General features: G+C 33.1%; 1 protein-coding gene across 5 annotated transcripts in view; it reads left to right on the forward strand.

Annotated features, from left to right (window-relative positions):
• Window positions 1-229: 229 nt before the first annotated feature.
• The window catches only part of LOC114340691 (radial spoke head protein 3 homolog B-like), a 132,458-nt gene continuing 106,849 nt past the window's right edge, over window positions 230-25,838 (forward strand). For 4 of the 5 annotated variants that reach the window (XM_050661989.1, XM_050661991.1, XM_050661992.1 and 1 more), the window contains exon 1: window positions 230-425. The gene's annotated coding sequence lies outside the window, so the exon portion shown is untranslated. Of the gene's footprint in view, window positions 426-561; window positions 646-25,838 lie in introns of those variants that run through there. The other variant, XM_050661990.1, reaches the window with a different exon arrangement.

Genomic DNA, 25,838 nt, shown 5'->3' on the forward strand with positions numbered 1-25,838 from the left:
GTGGATATATTTGCTCTGTTTTCTGTTGCGTATATTCCGGCTATAACAAACCTCAAATTCTGGCGCGTGTACGGAAGCTTGATTGTATTCATGGAAAGTTCAATCACCGTTATATAGTTTTTCAAACCTCCCCGTTAATAAAAGCTTACAGCACAATAGGTACACACACTGGATTTTTTCTTTAATTTAGAGAGAAAATAGATTCTCCGATTTTCGTTTTAAAATATCGATTATAAAATACAAGAAGCAATAAACCTTAACATTTTTTCATGAGAAAATCTCCGAAATAATCAATAGTAAAACCATACGGAAAACAGCATGCGCTGGTGGTCATTTTCGTTGGCCGCGTTACTGGACAGTGGTCAGTCCAAATACAGCTACTGCCACGTGGTGGTAGTGTTTTAAGTTTTACACCGGCAATTCAGGTAATTAGACTTACACTAATTGATTTTATTATATAATTGGTTCTACGACGTTTTCGGTAATTTTTGAACAATAATAGAGATATTTTTGGTGTATATTTACATTGGTTTACATATCTTTATGGTATAGTCTACCGCAGTGATATACTAACACACAACTTAATTGATGCGTTCTTGTTTTTAACATTGGTGAGATCTAAACGGGGTTATTTTATAAGTTCTGGTAAGTTGGTACATTTATCTCGTTTGATTCAGTCCCGTCAATTAATATCTAAGTTCGTACGATCTTCTTTACGTGGCGTTTCCCAGTTAAAGGTTGGATATCATCATCACTATCTTTACTCTATCTTCCACTAATCTGAAGAGTTCTAGTGAATTACATTTAAAGCAATCCCTTAAAATTTTCAACCTTGACACTCTACTTCTTCCTATACTTCTTCATCCTCTTATCTTTCCCTCTATTATCAGTCCTAGCATTCCATATCGCTGTCACCTCATTACTTGTCCCAAATATTGCGATTTTTTTAAATTTTTATTATGTTTATTATTTTGCATTATTTTCCTATTTCTCACAATACTGCCGTGTTCGTTTTCTTCTGTGGCCATGATATTCTAAGCATCCTTCTGTAACACCATCATCATCATCAATCCGTACTTGTCCACTGCTGGACATAGGTCTCCCTCAGCTCTTTCCATCTTTCTCTGTTTTGTGCGGCTTGCATCCAGTTGCTGACAATACGCTTCAGATCGTCAGCCCATCTGGTTGGTGGTCGTCCTCTGTTCTGTAGTGCTTCTTTTCGTGGCCTCCACTCGACAATACGTTTTGTCCATCGGTTGTCTGACAATCTGGCGACGTGTCCTGGACAATTCCACTTGAGCGACGCGATTATTTCGACGGCGTCCGTTGTTTTTGTTCTACGACGTATTTCTTCGTTTGGGATTCGGTCCCTCAAGGAGACAACCAGCATCTGGCGCTCCATAGCCCTCTGAGTTACGCGAATCTTGTTCACTACCTTTTTTGTGAGTGTTAATGTTTCCGCTCCATAAGTGAGTACAGGCAATACACACTGGTCAAAGATTTTCCTTTTCAGGCATATTATGGGTAAGTCCGATTTAAATACATAGCTCAGTTTACCAAACGCTGCCAAGGCTAATCCTATGCGACGTGGGAGCTCGCACGTCTGGTTATCTCTTCCCAACCGAATTTCATGTCCCAAGTACTTATAAGATGAAGTCTGCTCAATATCCATTCCATCAACAACAATATTACGATTTAGCACCAGATTAGTCATTATTTCCGTCTTGTTGATGTTAATCTTTAGTCCGACCTCTAAGGAAGCCTGATATAACTTGTTCAACATTATTATTGTATCATCCATACGATCGGCTATAAGGACGATGTCATCTGCGAATCTCAAATGACTGAGCTTCTCTCCATTTATATTGATACCATATTCGTTCAGATCTGCCTTCTAAAAGGGTTGTGAACAGCTTTGGTGAGATGGTGTCTCCTTGTCGTACTCCTCGCTGCATACAGAATTTATTAGTTTGTTGATCATTCTCTGATCAACAAACTGTAACACCATACCTACTTATGACTGTATCTTATTTATGTGTTTCTGCATCAGTGTCCAGCTTTAAAGTCCATATTTTACTATCGAAAACTCAGAGATTTTACTTTCAGTTCTAATCTTAAATCTTTATTGCAGATAATTGTTTTAGTTTTTACAAATGCATTTCTTGCTCTTTCTATCCTGGTTCTTACTTCTGTTCTTTGATCACCCTTTTTTAAATTCCAGGTTCCTAGGTATTTTTATTTATCAACCCATTCTATCGAAACATCTATTTATCGTCTCTTATATTTTTATTTATTTTATATTAATTTTTATCCTATATTTTTCACAGAAACAGTTTTTCTTGTTTAGTAGTAGTTGGAGTTCTTCAGCAGAGCTTGCCATAATCACGCTGTCATCTACATACTTTATATTATTCATAGTTCTTCCATTAATTATTATAGTCTGGTCAGATTATCGGAGAATAGGCCATTTTTGGGAAAAGTTATTTACCAGCAATTTCATTGCAGGAATTGAATCTTATGTCGGTCTAGGCGGTCCAGTTGGCAAAGGCGCAGTCGATCGACAAGTTTAGTGAATTTTCAACTAAAATTTTAGATAAGTAATTGTTTATCAATAATTAAATAACTTGGTAACAAGCTCTTTTTGTATAGATTATAATTCCAGAAGCCGATGGAAATTGAATGAACAGTTTAGCAACAAATGAATTGTTAATTAAAAATTTACGGTCGCTATAATAATTATGACACATAAGAATAACTATGATTTTTGTATAAAAAAACTGTACCTACCTATCAAATATACTTCACAGAATTGAAATTTGACTATTTAAGCGGCCTCAGGAATATTTTAACATTATAAACAATTTTTTGGCTTATAAACAAATAGAATATCTCGGGAAATATTAAATTAAATTAAATCACGAAAACTGCATTGGAAAAAAAGTGGCACGACGCTTCTCTTAAAAGAAAAAACGTTTAATTGTGATGAGTGGTTCCTGAGATACAACCGGTCAAATTTGACCAACATTTAAGGCAAAGATATAAATAGTAAGATCATAATTTTCGAACCGTCACCTTTCTATTTCGGTCCTCTTTCTCCACACCAATTTTCGTATCTTTAAACTACTTATAACATATATTATTAATTATTATAATAAAAACTATAGATATTACGAGTGAAAATTGCCAAAAATAGCAAAATTCCAATCAAAAATTAAGTTAGGGAAAATCTAGTCTCAAAGTTCAAAATCGGTATACGTTAAAAAATGCATTTTCTAGGCTTCCCATGGAGCAATTTCCTTCATTATTTTTTTGTTCCCAAGTAACTCGAGTAGAGCCATATAACTAACGCATTATTAAATGTCAAAGTTGCTTTTGTTTTGTTATAATAAATCAATTTATTTATTATAACAAAATTTTTTAATTTGTTTAAATAAAGATTGTTTAAATAATTATACAGCTTTCACATGAGAATATTTGTGTTTTTAACGTTAAAAGGTACACTTGTAGTAAGTTTCTCTAAAAAAAGTCTACAACTGGAAAAATATGTAGTTTTCTCTTCTTGTAAATAAATTAATCTATTATAACAAAACAAAAGCAAGTTTGACATTTAATAATGCGTTAGTTAGATGGCTCTACTCAAGCTACTTAAGAACAAAAAAAAAAAGAATGAAGAAAATTGCTCCATAGTCTTGTCGCCAGTGGGGGTACAACGGCCTCCTTAATTCAGATGGACTTACCCAAGTTTTTTTTATGTATTTTGATCCGTAGAACACGAATTTTTTGGGTAACAGTCGATCCGGATGTCGATAAGATTGTTATAAACAAATAACTTGAGGAATCACATAACGGCGATTTTTCGCGAAACAAAACATTTTTTTGTATTATTTGGGTCATTCTAAGCAAAAAATGTTTTTACAAGTTTTTTCGTAGGATGCATAGTTTCAGACATAAACGCGGTTCAACTTTAAAAAAATCGAAAAATTGCAATTTTTGAACCCGAATAACTTTTGATTGAAAAATAAAATAGCAATTCTGCTTAACGAATTTGAAAGATCAAGTCAAATTCTATCGGTTTTAATTACTTTCATTGCTAAAAATTAATTTTTTTATTGTTAAACAAAGCTGTAAACACATAGTGATTAAATAATGTTTTCAATGCATTTCTCATTTGAAATCGAACGAGTAGGCGGGCATACATACAATTTCTACGTAGATTACGTACATAAAAATACATTAAAATGCATGCATTGGGCACCGGAAACACTATGTGTTTATGGCTTTGTTTAATAAATAAAAACTTTATTTTTAGCACTGCAAATAATCAAAACCAATAGAATTTGACTTGAATTTTCAAATGCAGTAAGCAGAATTGCTATTTTATTTTTTAATCAAAAGTTATTCGGGTTCAAAAATTGCACTTTTTCGATTTTTTGAAAGTTCACTAGCGTTTATCTCGAAAACTATGCATCCTATGAAAAATCTTGTAAGACCATTTTTTGCTGAGAATCACCCAAAGAATACAAAAAAATGTTTTGTTTTGCGAAAAATCGCTGTTATGTCATTCCTCAAGTTCTTTGTATATAACAATCTTATCGATATCCGGATCAATTGTTACCCAAAAAATTCGTGTTCTACAGGTCAAAATACATAAAGAAAACTGGGGTAAGTCCATCTGAATTAAGGAGGCCGTTGTACCCCCCTGGCGACAGGACTACCATGGGAAGCCGAGAAAATGCATTTTTTTAACGTATACCGATTTTGAACTTTGAGATTACATTTTCTACAATCTAATTTTTGATTGGAATTTTGCCATTTTTGGTAATTTTCACTCGTAATATCGATAGTTTTTATTATAATAATATATGTTATGAGTATTTTAAAGACATGAAAATTGGTATGGAGAAGGAGGACCGAAATAAAAAAGGTGATGGTTCGAAAATTATGATCCTATTGTTTATATCTTTTTCGTAAATTCCGGTCAACTTTGACCGGTTGTATCTCAGGAACCACTCTTCACAATTAAACGTTTTTTCTTAAAAAAAAAGCGACCTTCCGCTTTTTTCCATTACCGTTTTCAATATTTAATTTAATTTAATATTTTCCGAGAGATGCTATTTGTTTATAAGCCAAAAAATTGTTTATAATTTTAAAATATTCCTGAGGCCGCTTAGATAGTCCAATTTTAATTCTATAAAGTATATTAGATAGGTACAGTGTTTTTTTCATACAAAAATCATAGTTATTCTTATGTGTCATAATTATTGTGGTTATTATAGCGACCGTAAATTTTTAATTAACAATTAAATTGCTGCTAAACTGTTTATTCAATTTCCATCGGCTTCTGAAATTATAATCTATATAAAAAGAGCTTGTATGTTACCAAGGTATTTAATTATTGAAAAACAATTACTTATCTAAAATTTTAGTTGAAAATTAAAGATTTTGTTGGAAAAACCCGCATTTTCCTGGGAAAATTTTCGTCGAAGTACATCGGAAAAAACACGTCTCTATGTATAATTTATATAAGGTGAATTTTATTTGGGTGTTTTTGGTGTAAAGTTAAAATCTTTAGAGTTATAGAGCAAAAATTGAAAAAACCACGATTTTCGGGCGCCATTATGTTTATAAAAAAAGTAGCACACTATCTGCATACTTTGCATACCTATATTATTAAGCAATAAAATTGCTGGTAAATAACTTTTCCTTGTATTTTGCTAATTAGCCCAGAGTATTATTCCTTTACTTTCAGAGAGTGAAATACTCTCCTCATTTAAATTTCTGAACTGGGATTGATATCTATTACAATTTGTGCTCCTGATTCCAGTAAATATTTTTGATATTATTCTTAAGTCCCTTTTGTCTATGTTTTTTGTCTTTGAAGTTGGAGAATTTGGACTAATTTTTCATGTCTTACTTTGTCAGATGCTTTTCCAAAATCAACGTAACAAACTTAAACATAAATATTCATATCCATGCATATGGAATTGCACCATTTATTGTTTTCAAGAATAATTTGAGAACATGTCTTATTTAGAATATTTTTCTGTATTCACTGCAGTCTTTAGCGTTTGTATTTTTAAGGATAGCAGAAAAGGTAGAGAGTAACCATTGTTTCGTATATTGTTTTATGTGTATGTGAATTTCGTATACAGTGATGAGCGCGCTAATAACCGACAAAATAGCACAAAAGACGGTAAACGTAATACATTGCGAAACAAAAAGAGATGAAACTAGTGGAGGTGGAAATGATCGTTTTAAACGTAGAAATTAACATCACATTACATAGTTTCCCACCTTTAGACGTCTGTGACATGAGTATTTTATAAAATTCTACTGTCACAGTGACAGTTGTCATACTCCTCTGATACGTCTAAAGGTGGGAAATTATGTAATGTAATGTTAATTTAAGCGTTTATAACGATCATTTCCATCTCCACTAGCTTCACCTCTTTTTGTTTCGCAATGTATTATGTTTTCCATCTTTTGCGCTATTTTGCCGGTTATTAGCGCGCTCATCACTGTATATCCTGTTTTGTATATTGTGTTAAAAAAGTGTACTATAATGTCTAAGATTTCAAAATTGATAATCCAGCCAATTTTCTGCGCCAATCTTCCTTGCGTCCTCCTCTACACTTTTCCACCTTCTTAGTCGTGCTAAGCAGCGAGCAAAAGTACGTGTTAACGAACAGTTGTCAGAGGAAATTGAAATTAGACGTGGAGTGAGACAGGGATGCGTATTGTCTCCAGTTCTCTTTAATACCTACTCGGAGAGATCCTAAAACAAGCTCTTGAGGGTGAAACAGCTGGAATAAAGGTGAACGGAGTTCCCATTAACAATATTAGATATGCGGATGACACTGTCGTCTTAGCCGAAAATATTGAAGATCTTCAGAGACTGGTTAACAGAATAGCGATATATAGCCAAGAATACGGTTTAACAATGAATATCAAGAAGACAAAATTTATCGACGTCGAACAAGTAGACCATTATGCATATCTTGGAACAATGATCAACTCCACAAATGATTACTTCCAGGAGATTAAAATTAGAATAGAAAAGGCTAGAGCGAATTTTAACAAAATGAGAAACAAGAGATATAAGGTTAGAGCTAAGAATAAGGTTGGCTAGGTGCTACGTTTTCTCGACTCTGTTTTACGGAATGGAAGCTTGGACCTTGAATGTGGCATCAATGAAAAAACTGGAATCATTCGAGATGTGGGTATATAGAAGAATTCTAAAAATATCATGGACAGAACACGTCACAAATAAAGAGGTTCTGAGAAAGGCGAATAAAGAAATGGAAGTCTTAAATACAATTAAAACCAGAAAACTGGAATATCTCGGACATATTACACGTGGAGAGAGATACAACTTGCTCCAACTCATTATGCAGGGAAAGATTCAAGGAAAAAGAAGCATAGGGAGACGCAGAATATCGTGGCTGCGCAACCTGAGAGAATGGTACGGATGTACATCAAACGAACTTTTCAGAGCAGCCGTCTCCAAGGTCCGAATAGCTATGATGATTACCGACCTCCGTCGCGGAGATGGCACTTGAAGAAGAAGAAGAAGTCGTGCTATACCACTACTTCTATTTACTGATTGTACCGCCAATAGGGTTCATTCGGGTGGGTAATTTTCGTTTTCATAACAAAATTATTGGTTTGGCAAAATTCGCCAATACTTGTTCTCAGTAAGATTCAATTTCGTCAACTAATATCTCAGTTCATAAGGTGCTGATCTCCAATTGTATTGGGTAATTTCCTCGGTAGTATCTTCATTCATTTTGCTATAAATACTCTACATACCACCAGATTGAAAACAATGGGAACCTTATCTGGTTACACCTCCAAGACTTCTAAAATTTGCAAACCATAATGGATGCTGAGACTAAGGAAGATGAGGGAATTCTACAATTTATAATTCACGTCCCATCTGCTCAGCGCGGTAAAGTTTCAACGAGAGCGGTAAAATTCCCTCATCTTCTTTAGTCTCAGCATCCGTTATGACTTGCACATTTTAGAATCCTCGGAGATGTAACCAGAGAAGGATCCCGTTGTTTTCAATCTGGTGGGATGAAGAGTAATATTTTTAATGTTACTTTATATGCCATCAGATTGAAAACTTAGTCCTTTGCTAGCAGTGGCTGCTAGGGCATCCGTGCCATTTCGTTCGTTGCAATCTGTAACTGCACGCCGGGGTTTGTCTTGGTTGGGTCAGAGAGAGCAGCATATGTGCCTCCTGATGAGAGACTAATAAGCTTCGAAACCGGTGAGGTGCTCGCTGCACTCTCTGATTGAACTAGAATATAATGCTGCTGTAGTTTCGTGTTGCAACGAAATTGAAAATAAAATGGTTATTCATTTTTGATTTACATGTTTACTCCGACTGGAGTACGAAGGAAAAATTCTCGTTGGAACTTTACCGCGCTGCGCAGATGGGACGTGAATTATAAATTATAAAATTCCCTTATCTTCTTTAGTCTCAGCATCCGTTATGGCTTGCAAATTTTAGAAGCCTCGGAGGTGTAACCTGAGAAGGTTCCCATTGTTTTCAATCTGGAGGGATGTAGAGTAATATTTTTAATGTTATTTTATGTGCCTCCTGATGAGAGACTAATAAGTTTCGAAACCGGTAGAGGTGCTTGCTGCACTCTCTGATTGAACTGGGATATAATGCGGCTGTAGTTTCGTGTTGTAACGAAATTGAAAATGGTTATTCATTTTTAATATAAAGGAATTGTTTCAAGGACTAGAAAATACAAGCCGCAGAAGAATGTCATGTATGAGTGATTGCACCCCACACGAACAGTTTATAAAGTTTGAATAGCCTTGATTCCTTCAATCTGTAATTGAAGAGGAACATAAGAAGGAAGACAACTTCCTTTCAAAGATAACCATAGCACCTTTTTGATTAAATATGTTCAATAAGTAAAATACGCAACCTTAGAAAATACCAAGCGAAAACATTATAGTCTAAGAGCTAGAGCCGAAAAATCATCGTAATAAGTAATATGGAGTTTGGCATGTGAAATATGTCTAATGTATATTGATAATTATGACTCCTTTCAGGCTGACACCTCAGTGGATACAGGAAGTAGCAATAAGGGATGAAAGGGGAAAGTTAGTGTAGTCTTTAAAGGTTTTCACCTCTCAGGAAATAAAAATGATTTGGTGCCAACTTGCACTTTTACCCTGGGGGGTGGATACCATCCCTTCTCACCATCTTCTCCATCTTGAAAACACAAATCGATAGAGGGACAAAATATAAGTAAAATTTGTTATATCATCTTATTAAAATAAATCAATACTTTTTGAGTTATTAAAGATCAAAGATATTTCTGTTTAAGAGCACATGCGTGAAGTTACGGATAATAAAAAGAACATATTAATTATTTGTATGTTACTAAAATATTATTTCTATATTAGTTCGATATTATAAATTTAGCAAAAGTGTATTCGAATACGTCAAGTGTACCCATTATTGGACACCCCAAGTTTCTGGACATATTCAGTTTATAATAATAAAAAAAAAATTCAATTAAATATCGAAATAATATGAAAATAATATTTTACTAACATACAATTAATTAACATGTTCTTTTTATCATCCCCAAACTTCACGCATATTCTCTTAAATAGACAAATCATTGATCTTTAATAACTCAAAAAGTATTGATTTATTTTAATAACATGATAATATAACAAATTTTACTTAAAATTTCTCCCTCTATCGATTTGTGGGGATAATTTTAATAAAATGGTTTTCGCCCGCGGGAAGGGGTGGTATTCACCACCAGGGTAAAAGTGCAAGTGGCACCAAATCAGTTTTGTTTCTTGAGGTATGCTCTAACTAGTCACTTTTCATGCAAATCGATGGAGGTTTAACAAAATAGGAGGTGAAAACCATTAATGACTGCACTAACTTTCCCCTTTCATCCCTTATTGCTACTTCCTGTATATACTGAGGTGTCAGCCTGAAAGGGGTCATAATTGTCAATATACAATGGACACATTTCACACGAAAAACTCCATATTACTTATGACGATGATTTTTCGGCTCTAGCTCTCCGTCTATTATACCTAATATACAGGGTGTCCAGAAACCCTACCGAAAAACGAAGACAGGAGATTCCTCAGATAATTTTAAGACAATTTAACTAAATTCACCTAGTCCGAAAATGCTTCGTAATGGAGCTAGAGCTCTTTGATGATGGCGTCTTGTAATTAGTTTTTCTTAAATACCTCCATCACGCTTCTAGCTAGAAAAACGAAAATTGATACACAATACACATATTTATCTTCCAGAGGTAAATCGATTCCATCCATTGTGAATTTCTAGTACCAATAATAGGCGTCCGTTTTGGGTGGGGCAACGGTTATTTTATCGCATAACTTTTTGTCTTTAACTTTTAAGCATTCTTGATATTGGATTATTAAATTGTAAGGTATTCTAGTATTAGAAGGTGTTCCTGCTTCAAGTCGGTAGGACACACCGTTTTCTAGAATAATCGATTTGAAAATTTTTCGTTTCCTGAATTTGAAAAAAAAAATTTAATTGAAAACATTAAAAAAAAACAGTGTATTTTACCAACTTAAAGCAACAGTAACTTTTAATACTAGAAGGCCTCATAATGTAATAATCTAGTGTCAAAATTTCTTAAAAATTAAAGACAAAAAAGGTATGCGATTAAATAACCGTTGATCTACCCAAAACGGACGCATATGTCCGGTACTGGAAATTCGCAATTAATGAAATCGCTTCATCTCTGGAATATAAATAAACGTACCAGTTTTCGTTTTTCTAAATAGGTTTTTTGAATTTTTTTTAATATTCAAAAAACGAAAAATTTTCAAATCGATTTTTCTAGAAAACTTGTATACTATCGACTCAAAGTGAGAGTGCCTTTTAATACTATAATACCTTACATTTTAATAATCCAGACTCAAAAAATGCTTAAAAATTAAAAACAAAAAAGTTATGCGATAATATAACTGTTGCCCTACCCAAAACGGACGCCTATGACCGGTGCTAGAAATTTGCAATGGCCCTAATCAATTTATCTCTGGAAGATAAATATGTGTACCAATTTTCGTTTTTCTAAATAGAAGCATTCTGGAGATATTTAAGAAAAACTAATTACCAGGCGCCATCTTCAAATAGCTCTAGCTCCTTTAGGAAGCATTTTCGGACTAGATGAATTTGGTGAAATTGTCTTAAAATTATCTGAAGAATCTCCTGTCTTCATTGTCGGTAGAGTTACTGGACACCCTGTATAAAATTATTATTATTAAAGGTACCAAAGCGACATGCGACAGTTACGGATCTGTTTCTTTTACAAATTTGTTCTTCTAAAAGGTGTCTCAAAATAAACGAATTTGAATTTACTGCCATTTGTGTAGTAAAGCGTTAACAAACAACAAAACAAAAACAGATAACGGTTTAGAATTAATAAAATTGAGCACATTCTGACCTGAGCAACTCGTCAAAATTGCAACATTTAAGGTTATAAGAACCCAAATGTGACTATAAAAAATGCATCCACAACGTGTCACTTTTTGGTGCGGATTTTGGGCTTGAGGCATCATTGGATCTTCTTTGAAAATGAGGCTGACCAAGCAGTTCTATATCGCAACATGATAGGAGAGTTCTTACTGCCTAAATTGGATTATATTGATTGCCTAAATTATACTGCCTAAGTTACATGCCTAAGTGTCAGCGAAGCCATGAGGCCATTTGCCTTAGGTGCTATTCCATACATAACCCTATCCTATGTACTTTATGATTCAATAAAAAAATTACAATCTAAAGAAAGTAAAATTGCATTAAATTTATTCGTAAATTTTGAGATACTTTTTATAATAGTTACTGCTCGTCAAAAGTTAGGGATATAGAAAATTCTGATGAATTTTCATAGTAAATTTTTTCGTAAACAGATTAACGGATTCCGCTAATTTTTTTTTATTATTTGCAAAGTTACGCAAAGTAACAGTTATGCAAAGGTTTACTCAAACTTTTTTTTTGTACTTATACCGGGTGGAAGAAAAGAAATGTTTTCTTATGTTAAGTTTGAGATGCCTTGTAGAGAGGACGAGGTACAAATGTAAGTACTCGTATACATCGAAATCGTATTGTAGTCTTATGTTTTGTGAACATTTTGTTTTTTGAATGTCCCTGATATCTTTAGAAACAAAAAAATATACTGTTTTGAAACTTAACATGTGTTTTAACCGAAACAAAAGTTTGAGACACCTTGTATTGAGAAAAGGGCACAAAGGTGAGTATACCCTTTTTAATTCCTCTGATATCTTTAATAACAAAGAAACTAAACGGTATTACTCTTTAATATGTGTTTTAACTGACGACTTGCGCCACATCACACATGTGAAACATAGAAACACATATTAAAGAGTAATACCGTCTAGTTTCTTTGTTATTAAAGATATCAGAGAAATTAAAAAAAATGAAATATTCAAAAAATATGAGACTACAACACAATATCGAGGTATACTCACCTTTGTGCCTTTTTCTCCCTACAAGGTGTCTCAAACTTTTGTTTCGGTTAAAACACATGTTCAAGTACAAAACCGTCTATGTTTTTTGTTTCTAAAGATATCAGGGACATTCAAACAACATGTTCACAAAACATAAGACTACAATATGGTTCTGATGTATACTCACATTTTTACCTCGTTCTCCCTACAGGGTGTCTCAAACTTAACATAAGAAAAACATTTCGTTTCTTCCACCCGGTATAAGTACAAAACAAAAGTTTGAGTAAACCTTTGCAAAACTGTGTAAATACTAAAGAAAAATCTAAAATAGAAAAAATAGCGAAATCCGTCTTTTCGCGAAAAAATCAACTATGAAAATCAGCATAATTGTCTATATCCCTAACTTTTGACGAACAGTTTATTAATGATATAAGTGTTAAAAGTACACGTTTAAGGCACGCATGTGAAAGTTTGCAGAATGAGCGATAGCGAGTTCTGCAATTCAGATGAGTGCCTTAAAAATGTACTTTTTAACACGCATATCATACAATATTTTTTCTACAAACGTAATTACAGGACAATATCTACAAAAACTTTTACTTGAACTTGACTGACATTCCAATTTTATATTTTTTTGACATTACGTCAAAATTGCATATACGGTCAATACGAACTGCAGTGCCTTAAAATTTTTTTAAAGCCCTAGTGCCTTAAAGTATCATTTTTAACGCTCCTATGGAGTGCTAAAAATTGCATTTTTAACACGGTTATAGAATAAAGTATTTTTTCTACAATTTTCTACTATTATATTACTATTTGTCTGCAGCAGGTAATAAGCAATTATATTATTTTCTTTTGGCTTACTTCCAGTATTCCCAATTGAAAAACCTCAACAGTTACATATATATTATGAACATACTGACCTAAACAACATCTACCTAACTCCATTATAATGAATTTTTAATCAATGTTTGCACGATATTAGCATATTTTCCACAGGTATCAATTTAAAAATCTGATAAAGTTCACGATAACTCTAATATTGTAGGATTACAATGAAAACATGTTTGTAGTACAATGTAATGTTGAACGACATAAGTAAAGAACAAGCACTAAAAAATATACTTCTTGCGTTATTAGAAATGTTTTTATATAGGTAGGTGCAGAGTGGTATAGAATACAGGGTGTTTCACTGGGAAAGTAACATACGTTAACTGTAGAAAGAGGACACTTAGGCGGTCTCAAAAATACCATACTTAATGGGTCTTACTCCATTAATAACTGGGTGTTTTATCTATTTTGCCATTTTCTTATTTGGTTCATAACTTTTTAAACACACCGTATATTTATTTTATATTTGGCACGTAAATATCCTTTAAGGTGTACAATAAATTCATTTATTTACAAATGTAAAAAGTCCAGGCCCGGATTAAAAAATATTAGAATAATATTCCGACCCAAAGACAACACCCTGTACATTAAATTTTTTTAAAACGGATTTTTTAGTTGAAAAGAGGATGAAAAATAAATTTAGTGGTATACTTTGAATTTTCGGCAAAATGATTTTTCTGGTCAAATTTTGAATTTGAATTCTGAATTATGTGAATTTCGAGAGCTCTAAGTAGAAAAAAAAATTAAATACAACTTACAACTTGTTAACTGCACTGTATATTTATTTTATATTTAACACGCGAATATTCTTTTAGGTGTCCAATCAATTATTTTATTTTCAATTATAAAAAATCCAGGTCTGGATTAAAAAATATTGTAAAAATGTTCCGACCCCAAAAAACACCCTGTATATTCAATTTTTTTAAAATGGATTTTTTAGTTAAAAAGAGGATGAAAAACTAAATTTAGTGGTATACGTTGAATTTTCGGCAAAATGATTTTTCTGGTCAAATTTTGAATTTGAATTCTGAAATTATGTATGTGAATTGCGAGACCTCTAAGTAGAAAAAAAAAATAAATACAATTTACAACTTGTTAACCGCACTCAATATTTATTTTATATTTAACACGCGAATATTCTTTTAGGTGTCCAATCAATTATTTTATTTACAATTATAAATAATCCAGGTCTGGATTAAAAAATATTGTAAAAATATTCCGACCCAAAAAACACCCTGTATATTAAATTTTTTTAAAATGGATTTTGCATTTGAAAAGAGGATGAAAAACTAAATTTAGTGGTATATTTTAAATTTTCGGCAAAATGATTTTTCTGATAAAATTTTGAATTTGAATTCTGAAATTATGTCAATTGCGGGAGCTCTAAGTAGAAAAAATTAAAATGCGACTTAATTTTAATTAATACCATTATTTAATCTAAATTGGTAAAATGTTAAAACATTTCAATGTTTTTTATTATCTGTGACAAATAGTCTATGGCGAATATTCATCTTTAAATAATGAATAAATAATAAAGAGTCAATAAAGAATGCATCACTTTAATCAACAAAGTATCTAAAAATTATAACAAAACAGAGAAAATGTGCAGCATAACTATTCAAAACTAAAATACTTATTCAAAATTACCACCCTCAAAAATTATTGTTATGTGTCAAAATGTTAATATTTTACTAATTTAGATTAAATAATGGTATTAATTAAAATTAAATCATATTTTAATTTTTTTTTACTTTGAGCTTCGCAATTCACATAATTTCAGAATTCAAATTCAAAATTTTACCAGAAAAATTATTTTGCCGAAAATTCAAAGTATACCATTAAATTTAGTCTTTCAGCCTCTTTTAAATGCAAAATCCATTTTAAAAAAATTTAATATACAGGGTGTTTTTTTTGGGTAGGAACATTTATACAATATTTTTTAATCCGGACCTGGATTTTTTTTATTTGTAAATAAATTAATTGATTGGACACCTAAAAGAATATTCGCGTGTTAAATATAAAATGAATATACAGTGCGGTTGACAAGTTGTAAGCTGTATTTCAATTTTTTTCTACTTAGAGCTCTCGAAATTCACATAATTTCAGAATTTAAATTAAAAATTTGACCAGAAAAATTATTTTGCCAAAAATTCAAAGTATACCACTAACTTTAGTTTTTCATCCTCTTTTCAACTGAAAAATCCATTTTAAAAAAATTTAATGTACAGGGTGTTGTTTTTGGGTTGGAATATTTTTCCAATTCTTTTTAATCCGGACCTGGATTTTTTACAATTGTAAATAATTTAATTTATTGTACACCTTAAACGATATTTGCGTGACAAATATAAAATAAATATACAGTGTGGTTAAAAAGTTATGAACCAATTAAGAAAATGGCAAAATAGATAAAACACTCAGTATCTTTGTTATTAATGGAGTAAGACTTATTAAGTTAACGTATGTTACTTTCCCAATGAAACACCCTGTATATAAAAATGTTATTTAGAAAAAATGTAGGTAATGATATTGTATGTAGGTCTTACTGGACCTTCCTCCTATAACATCGTGAGAATGAGGGAAGCGAAAATGGGGTATAATAGTTTGCAATAATCTTAGAATATGAAAAGAGTAAAATAATATCATCTGAGCTGACAGGGGGATTTGCGAATCGAGAATCAAAACTATTGTTGGCCTTTGGTGATGATCTATATGCAGTCGCTCATTCTACAAAAGACGTAAGAGATGTGCTTTCTGAACTCGAGGATGAAACAAGTATGTAGTCTAGGCCTTCGAGTAGATGAAAAGAGGACGAAATACATGCTCGTAACCAAAAATACAAGACCAAGAGTTAGGCAGAACAAAAGTATTAATGACCACAACTTCGAAGTGGTAAAAGAGTTCAAAAATCTGGGGGCGGTAATCACAGACGACAATCACATATAAAAAGAGATCTCAGCAAGGATAGCTGCAGGGAATAGAGCATTACACTCCCTATTATCATTATTAAGATTTAAGCTACTGAAAAAAATCTAAATTGTGACTGTACATGTCAATTATTTCTCCCAGTTTTTACATATGGAAGCGAAACATGGACTTGACATCAGCGGAAAATAAATAAGCTGCTGGTATTTGAAAGGAAGGTTCTCAGAATGATATTTGGCCCTCAATGACATGAAGTAACAGGAGAGTGGAGGAGGTGCCGTAATGCTAAACTGGTGACTGTCTAGTACTGAAAACATCGTCAGACATATCAAAGCTAGCCAGATAAGATGGGCAGGTCATGTGATAAGATAAGAGGAAGACGGTTAAAGACATTATTTTTTGAGAAATCAGACGGCAGAATATGAGTAGGCCGTCCCACAAACAGATGGAAGGATGATGTTGAAGCCGATTTGTCTAGAATTGGAGTACAACGAGTTACAAATGCAGAAGTGTTAAGAAGGCTACAAAAGGATTGCGAGGTAATAAAGAACATCAAAATAAGAAAGCTGGTATATTTGGGCCACATTACCAGAGGGGCGAAATTTGAGATATTGAGGTTCCTAATGGAGGGTAAAATTAAGAGTAAAAGATCCATAGGTAAAAGAAGAATTTCCTGGCTAAGGAACTTAGCAATTACCCCGATCCACCCCGCAATTACCCCAGGCTAACACTGTCTGGGGTAATTGTGGGGTGGATCGAGTAGCTCTGCGGTTACCACAGCCGGTCCCAAGCCCGGATAAAATGTGGAGGGTGATTGGCAAGGTTAGCAACCTACCAATCGTAAAAACTAATACTGCTCAAAGAAACAATGTGAAGCCTCGGAACCGGATTGATAATATGAAGACGACCACGGCAAGAAATAAGGACACGAGAAAAACCTCCAAAACCCAGATGAGAATAACCACTTGAAACATAAGATCGCTCAACACTAGAGATCAAGAAATAACCGCTAAAAGAGAAAAAAATAGATATATGCACTCTACAGGAGACCAAGAAGAAAGGAAAAGGCCAGTCAAAATTAGGCGAATATATACTAATCTACAGTGGAGTAGCAAAAGAAAACAGGGCCAAAACAGAGGGTGTAGCCTTACTAATACATCAAAGATACCAAAATAAAATCAAAGAGTGTCAATGTATAAGAAAGGATAGACTAAGAGCCGCTATAGGTGAAATTTCTTAATCATTTTAGGCACGACGGGACCCTATAACTTAAATAGTAGAACCTAAAAGAAAACGTTTGAGCACTGTGCCGTCACTTTTCAGTGGCACATGCGTCTACAGTCGCGCATCAAACTTTCCACTTATGGACGGGATACATATATTAAAAAATACCCTCCCTCATTATCAGAATTTAGTTTTTTTCATTTTTTTAAGTTCTATGTGATTAAGACATACGATTCGTTGTAATTTTAAACCACCACCCCCTTCTCCCTGCCCCCACCATCAAAAACTTTATTTTTCGATTTTATTTTTTTTTGTGGAATGCAATCAATTAAAAAATTTCAAAAAATTCACACAGATAGTTAAGGCTTTTATAAAATACGTCTATTTTTTATAGACCTGTAGGTTGAGTGTACATAACCTCAAAAAATTTTTAAAATTATTTTTTTGGAAAAAAGTATATAACTTTTTTTTGGGGATAGCTGCAGATCCAATTTTTTCTTAGTCTTGTGTATTTTATCAAACACTATATTTCTAATTTTTTTCAGATTTTTCTGTAACGCTGATCGCCTTCAAAAATCCAAAAAACTGTTTTTTTAAGGGGGGTTTGGGGGGTTTGAACGTGTTTTTCTGATTTTTAAATATTCTAAAGGACTCAGTTAGTTCAAGTTACATATAACCTATAAAAACAAAATTGATTTGATATATTATGAAGTCTATAAAATAGGGAAAATCCCCCAAAACCCCCCAAAAAACAGTTTTTTTGGATTTTTGAAGGTGGGGAGCCTTACGGAAAAATCTGAAAAAAATTGAAAATGTAGTGTTTGATAAAACACACAAGATTAAGAAAAAGTTATATCTGCAGCTATTCCTCAAAAAAAGTTATACGCTTTTTTGAAAAAAAAAATTCTTTTAATTTTTTGAGGTTATGTACACTCTACCTATGGGTCTATAAAAAATAGGCATGTTTTATAAAAGCCTCAGCTATGCGTGTAAATTTTTTTAAATTTTAAAATTGATTGCATCCCACCAAAAAAAAATAAAAACGAAAAATGAAGTTTTTGATGGTGGGGGCAGGAGGAAGGGGGTTGTGGGTTAAAATTACACTGAATCCTATGTGTTAATCACATAGAACTTAAAAAAATAAAAAAAATTTAATTCTGTTAGTAAGGGAGGGTAACTTTTAATTTATTTATCCCGTCCATAAGTGGAAAGTTTGATGCGCCACTGTCGACGCATGTGCCACTGAAAAGTGACGGCACAGTGTTCAAACGTTTTCTTTTAGGTTCTACTATTTAAGTTATAGGGTCCCATCGTGCCTAAAATGATTAAGAAATTTCACCTATAGCGGCTCTTAGTCTAGGATTGTTACAGCAAAAATTAGAATGGAGAAAGAAGACCTGAACATCATCGGAGTATACGGCCCAGAAAATAGTAAGCCCCAAACAACAAGGGAAATATTCTATGATCAATTGCAACAAGTAGCAGATCAAGTTAGAGGAAAGTTGATAATACTGGGGGATTTTAACGCTCGAATAGGCAACCAAGTAATACCTGGAATTAAACAAAAACATAATGAGAATGTCAAAAACGAAAATAGAGAACTGATGATAAACTCCTGCACAAATAACGAACTTCGAATAAACAACACCTTTATTGACCACAAAGACCAACACAACTATACATTCAAAAATACGCGTGGACGAAGATCTATGATAGATTATGTTGTAACTAACAGAGATATACATCCATCAAAAATAATTGACGTAAGATGCCTCAACTCAGCAGATGTAGGTAGTGACCACAGCCTAGTATAATGTAAAATTAGAATCACCATGAAATGCTTCACACCTAAGAGAGTGGCACCAACACAAACAAAAATCAAAGTCGAAGGACTAAGTACGGAATCCACGGAGTACTTATATAGAAAAAGATTATCAGAGAAGATTGCTGATAATGAAATACTAGAAAACGATAACATCGAGGAAAGCTGGGAAAAACTCAAAAGTAACATAATTAACGCAGCAACAGAATCACTTGGAGAGAGAAAAATAACGAATACCAATATATTAAAAAAGAAAACCCCATGGTTTCGAGAGGAAGTGAAGATAAAATGTGAAGAAAAGAAGAAAGCCTTTTTACAATACAGAACACAACAAACACAACAGGCATACAACAGCTATAAAAGAATTAGAAACGAAACAAACACTTTAGTCAGACAAATAAAAAGAGAACACTGGGAGAGTTTCTCAAAACAGATGGAACACGACTTCTACGGAACACAAAAAGAAATATGGAGAATGATCAGAGGACGCTCGAATAGGTAACCAAGAAATACCCGGAATTAAACAAAAACACAATGAAAATGTTAAAAACGAAAATGGAGAACTGATAATAAACTTCTGCACGAATAACGAATTTAGAATAAACAACACATTTTTTGACCACAAAGATCAACACAAATATACATTCAATAACACCCGTGGACAAAGATCTATGATAGATTATGTTGTAACCAACAGAGATATACATCCATCAAAAATAATCGACGTAAGATGCCTCAACTCATAAGATGTAGGTAGCGACCATAGCTTAGTATTATGTCAAATAGGAATCATTATGAAATATTGACATACAACACAAACAAAAATCAAAGTCGAAGGACTACATATGCAATCCACGGAATACTTATACAGGAAAAGAATATCAGAGAAGATTGCTGAGAATGGAATATTAGAAAATGATAACATCGATGAAAGCTGGCAAAAACTCAAAGAAAACATAATCAACGCTGCAACAGAATCACTTGGAGAGAGAAAAGTAACGAATACTCACATATTAAAGACGAAAACCCCGTGGTTTAGAGAGGAAGTTAAGATAAAATGTGACGAAAAGAAGAAAGTCTTTTTACAATACAGAACGAAATTAACACAACAGGCATACAACCACTACAAACGAATCAGAAACGAAACGAATACTTTAGTGAGGCAAATAAAAAGGGAGCACTGGCAGAGTTTCTCAAAACAGATGGAACATGACTTCTACGGAACACAAAAAGGAGTATGGAGAATGATCAGAGGACAAAGAAAGTAGATGAACGAATAAAAGCGAAACATATTCAGAAGGAAACATAGGCAGACTACTTTCGATCTCTATGTGCTAAAGGCGACGATAACGAACCACCAACACCTGAAGTGACAACAAACGAAGAGATAAATATTGAAGAAGCAGAGGTAACGGAAGCATTAAGGAAATTAAAAAATAGAAAATCACCAGGAGAGGACAGAATATCGAATGAACTCCTAAAGTATGGAGGACAAGACCTGACCAAACAATTATTAAAACTAATCCAAAAAAATAATAGAACAAAACCGAATACCACAAGAATGGAGATCAAGCATCCTAATACCTCTCTTCAAAAAGGGAGAAAAATCGGACCCGGAGAATTACAGAGGAATTAATTTATTAAACACACTAAAATTAACGACCAAAGTAATAACAAACAAACTGAATAAAATTATAACATTAGCAGAAGAACAACAAGGTTTTAGGTCGTGAAGATCATGCACCGAAGCTATATTTATAATGAGGCAGATTCAAGAAAAATCGTTCGAATACAACAAACCGGCATACTTATGTTTCGTGGACCTTAAGAAGGCATTTGACAGGGTCAAATTAAAGGACGTTATTCATTTATTGTACGCAAGAGAGGTACCTCTAGGAATAATTAAAACGATCGAAAATATCTACCAGAACGACACAATAAAAGTAAAAGTAGATGAAGAACTCACTGACCCAATTGAAGCTGGCAATGAGATAAGACAGGGAGATGCCCTGAGTCCTCTGTTTTTCATTTTGATCATGGACGAAATAATAAAAAAAGTAAGAACAAAAAAAAGGATACCAAATGGGAGAAAAACAACTCAAAATAATTTGCTATGCAGACGTCGCAATACTAATCTCTCAAAGTGAAGATGATTTACAATGTATGCTGCATGAATTTAATATAACCGCTAGAAAATTAAACATGTTAATTTCCCAAAAAAAGACTAAATGCATGGTTATAACAGCAGATCTAATAAGGTGTAAATTAGAGTTGGAGGGTCAAATAATAGAACAAGTCATGGAGTTTAAATATCTAGGCATCACACTATGCAGCTACGGAAAGCTCGAAACAGAAGTGGAAGATCAGGTGAATAAAGCAAACAAAGCCGCAGGTTGCCTGAATGAAACAATATGGAGAAATAAAATCATCGGAAAAGAAGTGAAAGGCAGAATTTACAAAACAGTCATCAGACCAATTATGACATACGCGGCAGAAACACGACCTGATACAGAAAGGACAAAAATAATGCTAGAAACAGCAGAGATGAAAACATTGCGAAAAATCGATGGTAAGACGCTGTGGGATAGAGCTTGAAATGCAGATATACGAAGTAGATGCAAGGTGGACAACATTAACAACTGCGTGAAAAGCAGAAGAGTAGAATGGAACGACCACATAAGCTGAATGACAGCAAATAGAGTAGTAAGGACGGCGAGAGACGGTTCCCCAATAGGAAGACGATCGGTGGGAAGACCACGAAAAAGATGGAATGACAACTTACTGGAGACACATTGAAAAACAGACAGAGTAATGTCTATATAAAAAGAAGAAGAAGAAGAAGAAAAGGATCTTAGAGAGTGGTATATTTGCAGCTCAGTAGATCTTTTCAGAGCAACCTCAAAGGTAAGGATATCTGTGATGATAGCCAACCTCCGATAGGAGAAGTAACTACAAGAAGAAGAAGAAGAAGAAGAAGGGGTACAACAATGGAAAATGGAAGTGCAAGATCGTAGAAGATGGAGAGCTATAGTGGATGCGACGAAGGATCAGACTCATCCCGAGTTGTAAAGCCAGTCAATAAGAAGAAGAACAACCTGACTACCTGGTGCAGACCTAAAGTACCTTTTCAAGTGGATTTCTGATCAAGAGAGGGATGGGAAGGAGAATACAAGACAACTCAGATTGCACAGTTATACCTGTTCGGAGAAAGGTCTAAAATTGTAGAATATCGAATGTAGGAATATTCAGTAGTGATGTAAATGTAAAGATTTCTCTTCCATTAGTAAGATATGCCTCTGTATCCCTGACAGAAGTTTGTGTAATCTTGCATGAAGCAAGAGAAATAAACGTTAGAGTTTTAGAACTAAAGTATATCAATATTAGTACGGTCCTTAACGGTAAAATATTGCAAAACCTCTAAATTTTAAAGATCCCCATGGACTGACATGAAACTTGGCATACACATTGCTAATAAGTCACAGAAAAAAAGTGATATTATGCCGACGTGTGCTTTTGCCCTGGGGGTGATTTTCACCCCCTCTTGGGGGTGAAAAAATATATTTCCAAAGAGGGTTCGGAAATGGATAAACTGACTAATTCTAAGCAACTTTTGTTCTATAGAGTTTTTTCACTAAGTCAATACTTTTCGAGTTATTTGCGAGTGAATATGTTCATTTTTCAACAAAATAACCACATTTTTAGACGGTTTTTCGTAAATATGCAACTCAAAAAGTAAGGATTTTGCCGAAAAAAACATTCTTATCAAAAATATAGCCTGTAAAAATCTGAAAAAAATGGTGTATATATTAGGTTTCTGTACCTAGAAAGCAGAGTTATAGCTAATGGAAAACAGGTTCATGTTCGTCAAATTCCAAATCGAATATTTAAACCTGAAATAACCAAAAAATGAAGCACGTTTGGTGAAAATTCAATAAAACTTTTTTAAAGTACTTAAAAAAATCTTTATTTTCGTTTAATAAAAAAAATCTAGCATCAAAAATAAACAAGTTACGCTTAAAATAAAGTTGGTCCCTGTACTTCATTAAAAAAATCGGCAAAATCACCCCCTAATTAGCATCTCAAATGAACTTAATCGTTACCACTTCACAAGTTTCTTCACTCATATCTGTATTGTTTATATGTTCTGTAAGTTTCGTCAGTTCAAAGTCGTTATTTTTGAAAGGGCTGCAGTTAAAAGGGCTTGAACAAGTCACTAATCACGAGTGTATGCAAATTTAGAAACATCAATTCTTAACCCACTTTTGTCTTACAGAAAAATTAATATTCTGAAAAGCAAAGCCGACATGTTTTATTGTTTAAAATTTTGGTATCTCTAACAATTTTTAAGTTATTTTGAAAAAATAATTTTTTTCAAAATTACAAACTTTAAAAATTGTATTTTAAAACCAATTTTTTTCAAAAATAAGCACTTTGAATCGATGAAACTTAAGATCATATAAATACAATGTAAGTAAAGTAACTTGTAAAGCGGTAACGATTAATGTCATTCAATGTTGCTAATTAGGGGATGATCTTCCCGATTTTATTTTGCCAAAATAAAAGGGACCAACATTATTTTGAGCGTAACTTGCTTACATTTGATGCTAGAAACATTTTTTAAAAACAAGAATAAAGACTTTTTTAAACACTTTAAAAAAGTTTTAATGAGTTTTCCATAAAAAGTGCTTCATTTTTTGGATATTTCACGTTGAAATATTCTGTTTGGAATTTGGCGAATACAAACCTATTTTTCATTAGCTATAACTCTGGTTCAGCTAGATCTAGACACCTTATGTGTACACTATTTTTTAACATTTTTTATGGGCTATATATTCTTTCTAAGAACGTTTTTTTTTCGATAACATACTTGCTTTTTGAATTATTTACGAAAAACCGTCTAAAAACGTGGTTATTTTGTTGAAAAATTAACATATTTATTCGCAAATAACTCGAAAAATATTGACTTGGCGAAAAATCTCTATAGAACAAAAGTTGCTTAAAACCAGTTAGTTTATCCACATCCGGACTTATTTTCGACATATATTTTTTCACCCCCGAGATGGGGTGAAAGTCACCCCCAGGGCAATAGCCACACATCGGCACGATATCACTTTTTTCTATGACATATTAGCTATGCATATGCCAAATTTAATGTCAATCCAAACGGTTCTTTAAAATTTACAGCAAAAACCGTGAAATAATGTACTATACAGTGAAATAGCGCAAAAGATGGAAAACGTATTAAGTTGTGAGATAAAAAGAAATAAAACTAGTAGAGATGTTAACTTTAGCGATTATATTGATTGTTTCTCACCTTTAGACGTATCAGAGGAGTATTCCAACTAAAACTGTCACTGTGACAGTGGCATTTCTCAAACTCGTCCGATACGTCTAAAAGTGGGAAACAATCAATATAATGTTAATTTATAAGTTACTATCGTTAAATTTAACACCTCTAGTAAGTTCATCTCATTTTATCGCACAACTTAATATGTTTTCCATCTTATGCGTTATTTTGCCGGTTATTAGTGTGCTCATCACTGTATAAATATCCACAGACAAATACCACACAAGCAAAACTCACAATACTAGACTAATGCATAGAAGGTATTAAATAAAATGATTTTTCTACGGCCAAAAGAGCCACTTTCACGCACGCATTTCGTTTCCGAAAGTTGCACTTTCCCTCACGGCATGCGTGAAAGTAAATTTTCCCGCAGGCGTGCGGAAAAGTAAAATACCTTGTATGGGCCATTCCACGAACATACGCCTGTTTTGGATTACTTCGACAACGAATATTTTACTGTGCAACATAAGAAGTACGAAAGTAAATGGCGCTAATAATTATTCCAATAAACAACAATGTAATTTGCAATTTACTTTGGTTCTTCTTATTTTGTACAGTAAAATATTCGTTGTCGAAGTGATCCAAAACAGGCGTATGTTCGTGGAATAGGGTATAATATGGCATTATAATATATTATAATACATTCAATAAATTAATATTTAGATATTATTTACAAATTTATTTCAAATTTATCTTATTGTGTTCATGTTTTAATGTGATTAGCGCGATTATTTTTTGATGATTTTAACTTCCAATCGTATAGTAAGATATTTGATCACGTGTTTAATTCTGTCCAATCAGATTAAAATTATACTGAGAATTATCTACTGTAGAAAATTACCGATAGAATTTTTTTAAGTAGATTGTTTCTGTTTAATGGCAACCAGTTTCCTAGTTTTGACAACTGTCACATTTAAGAAAATATCCATAATATACGTATTAAAAAATAATCTTACGAATATCACACGACAGTAAGAATAAATAAGAGAATAATGCTTCATTTTTACTCAAATTCGTTGTCATTGGGCAATAGCCACTCGAGCCCTGGGGGCTCTCGTATCTATTGCCAGACAACAAATTTTCGAAAAACTGTCGCATTATTTTCAATTTATTCTCACTCTCTTGTGATATTATACC

Source organism: Diabrotica virgifera, chromosome 9, assembly GCF_917563875.1.
Source record: "Diabrotica virgifera virgifera chromosome 9, PGI_DIABVI_V3a".
NCBI lineage: Eukaryota > Metazoa > Arthropoda > Insecta > Coleoptera > Chrysomelidae > Diabrotica > Diabrotica virgifera.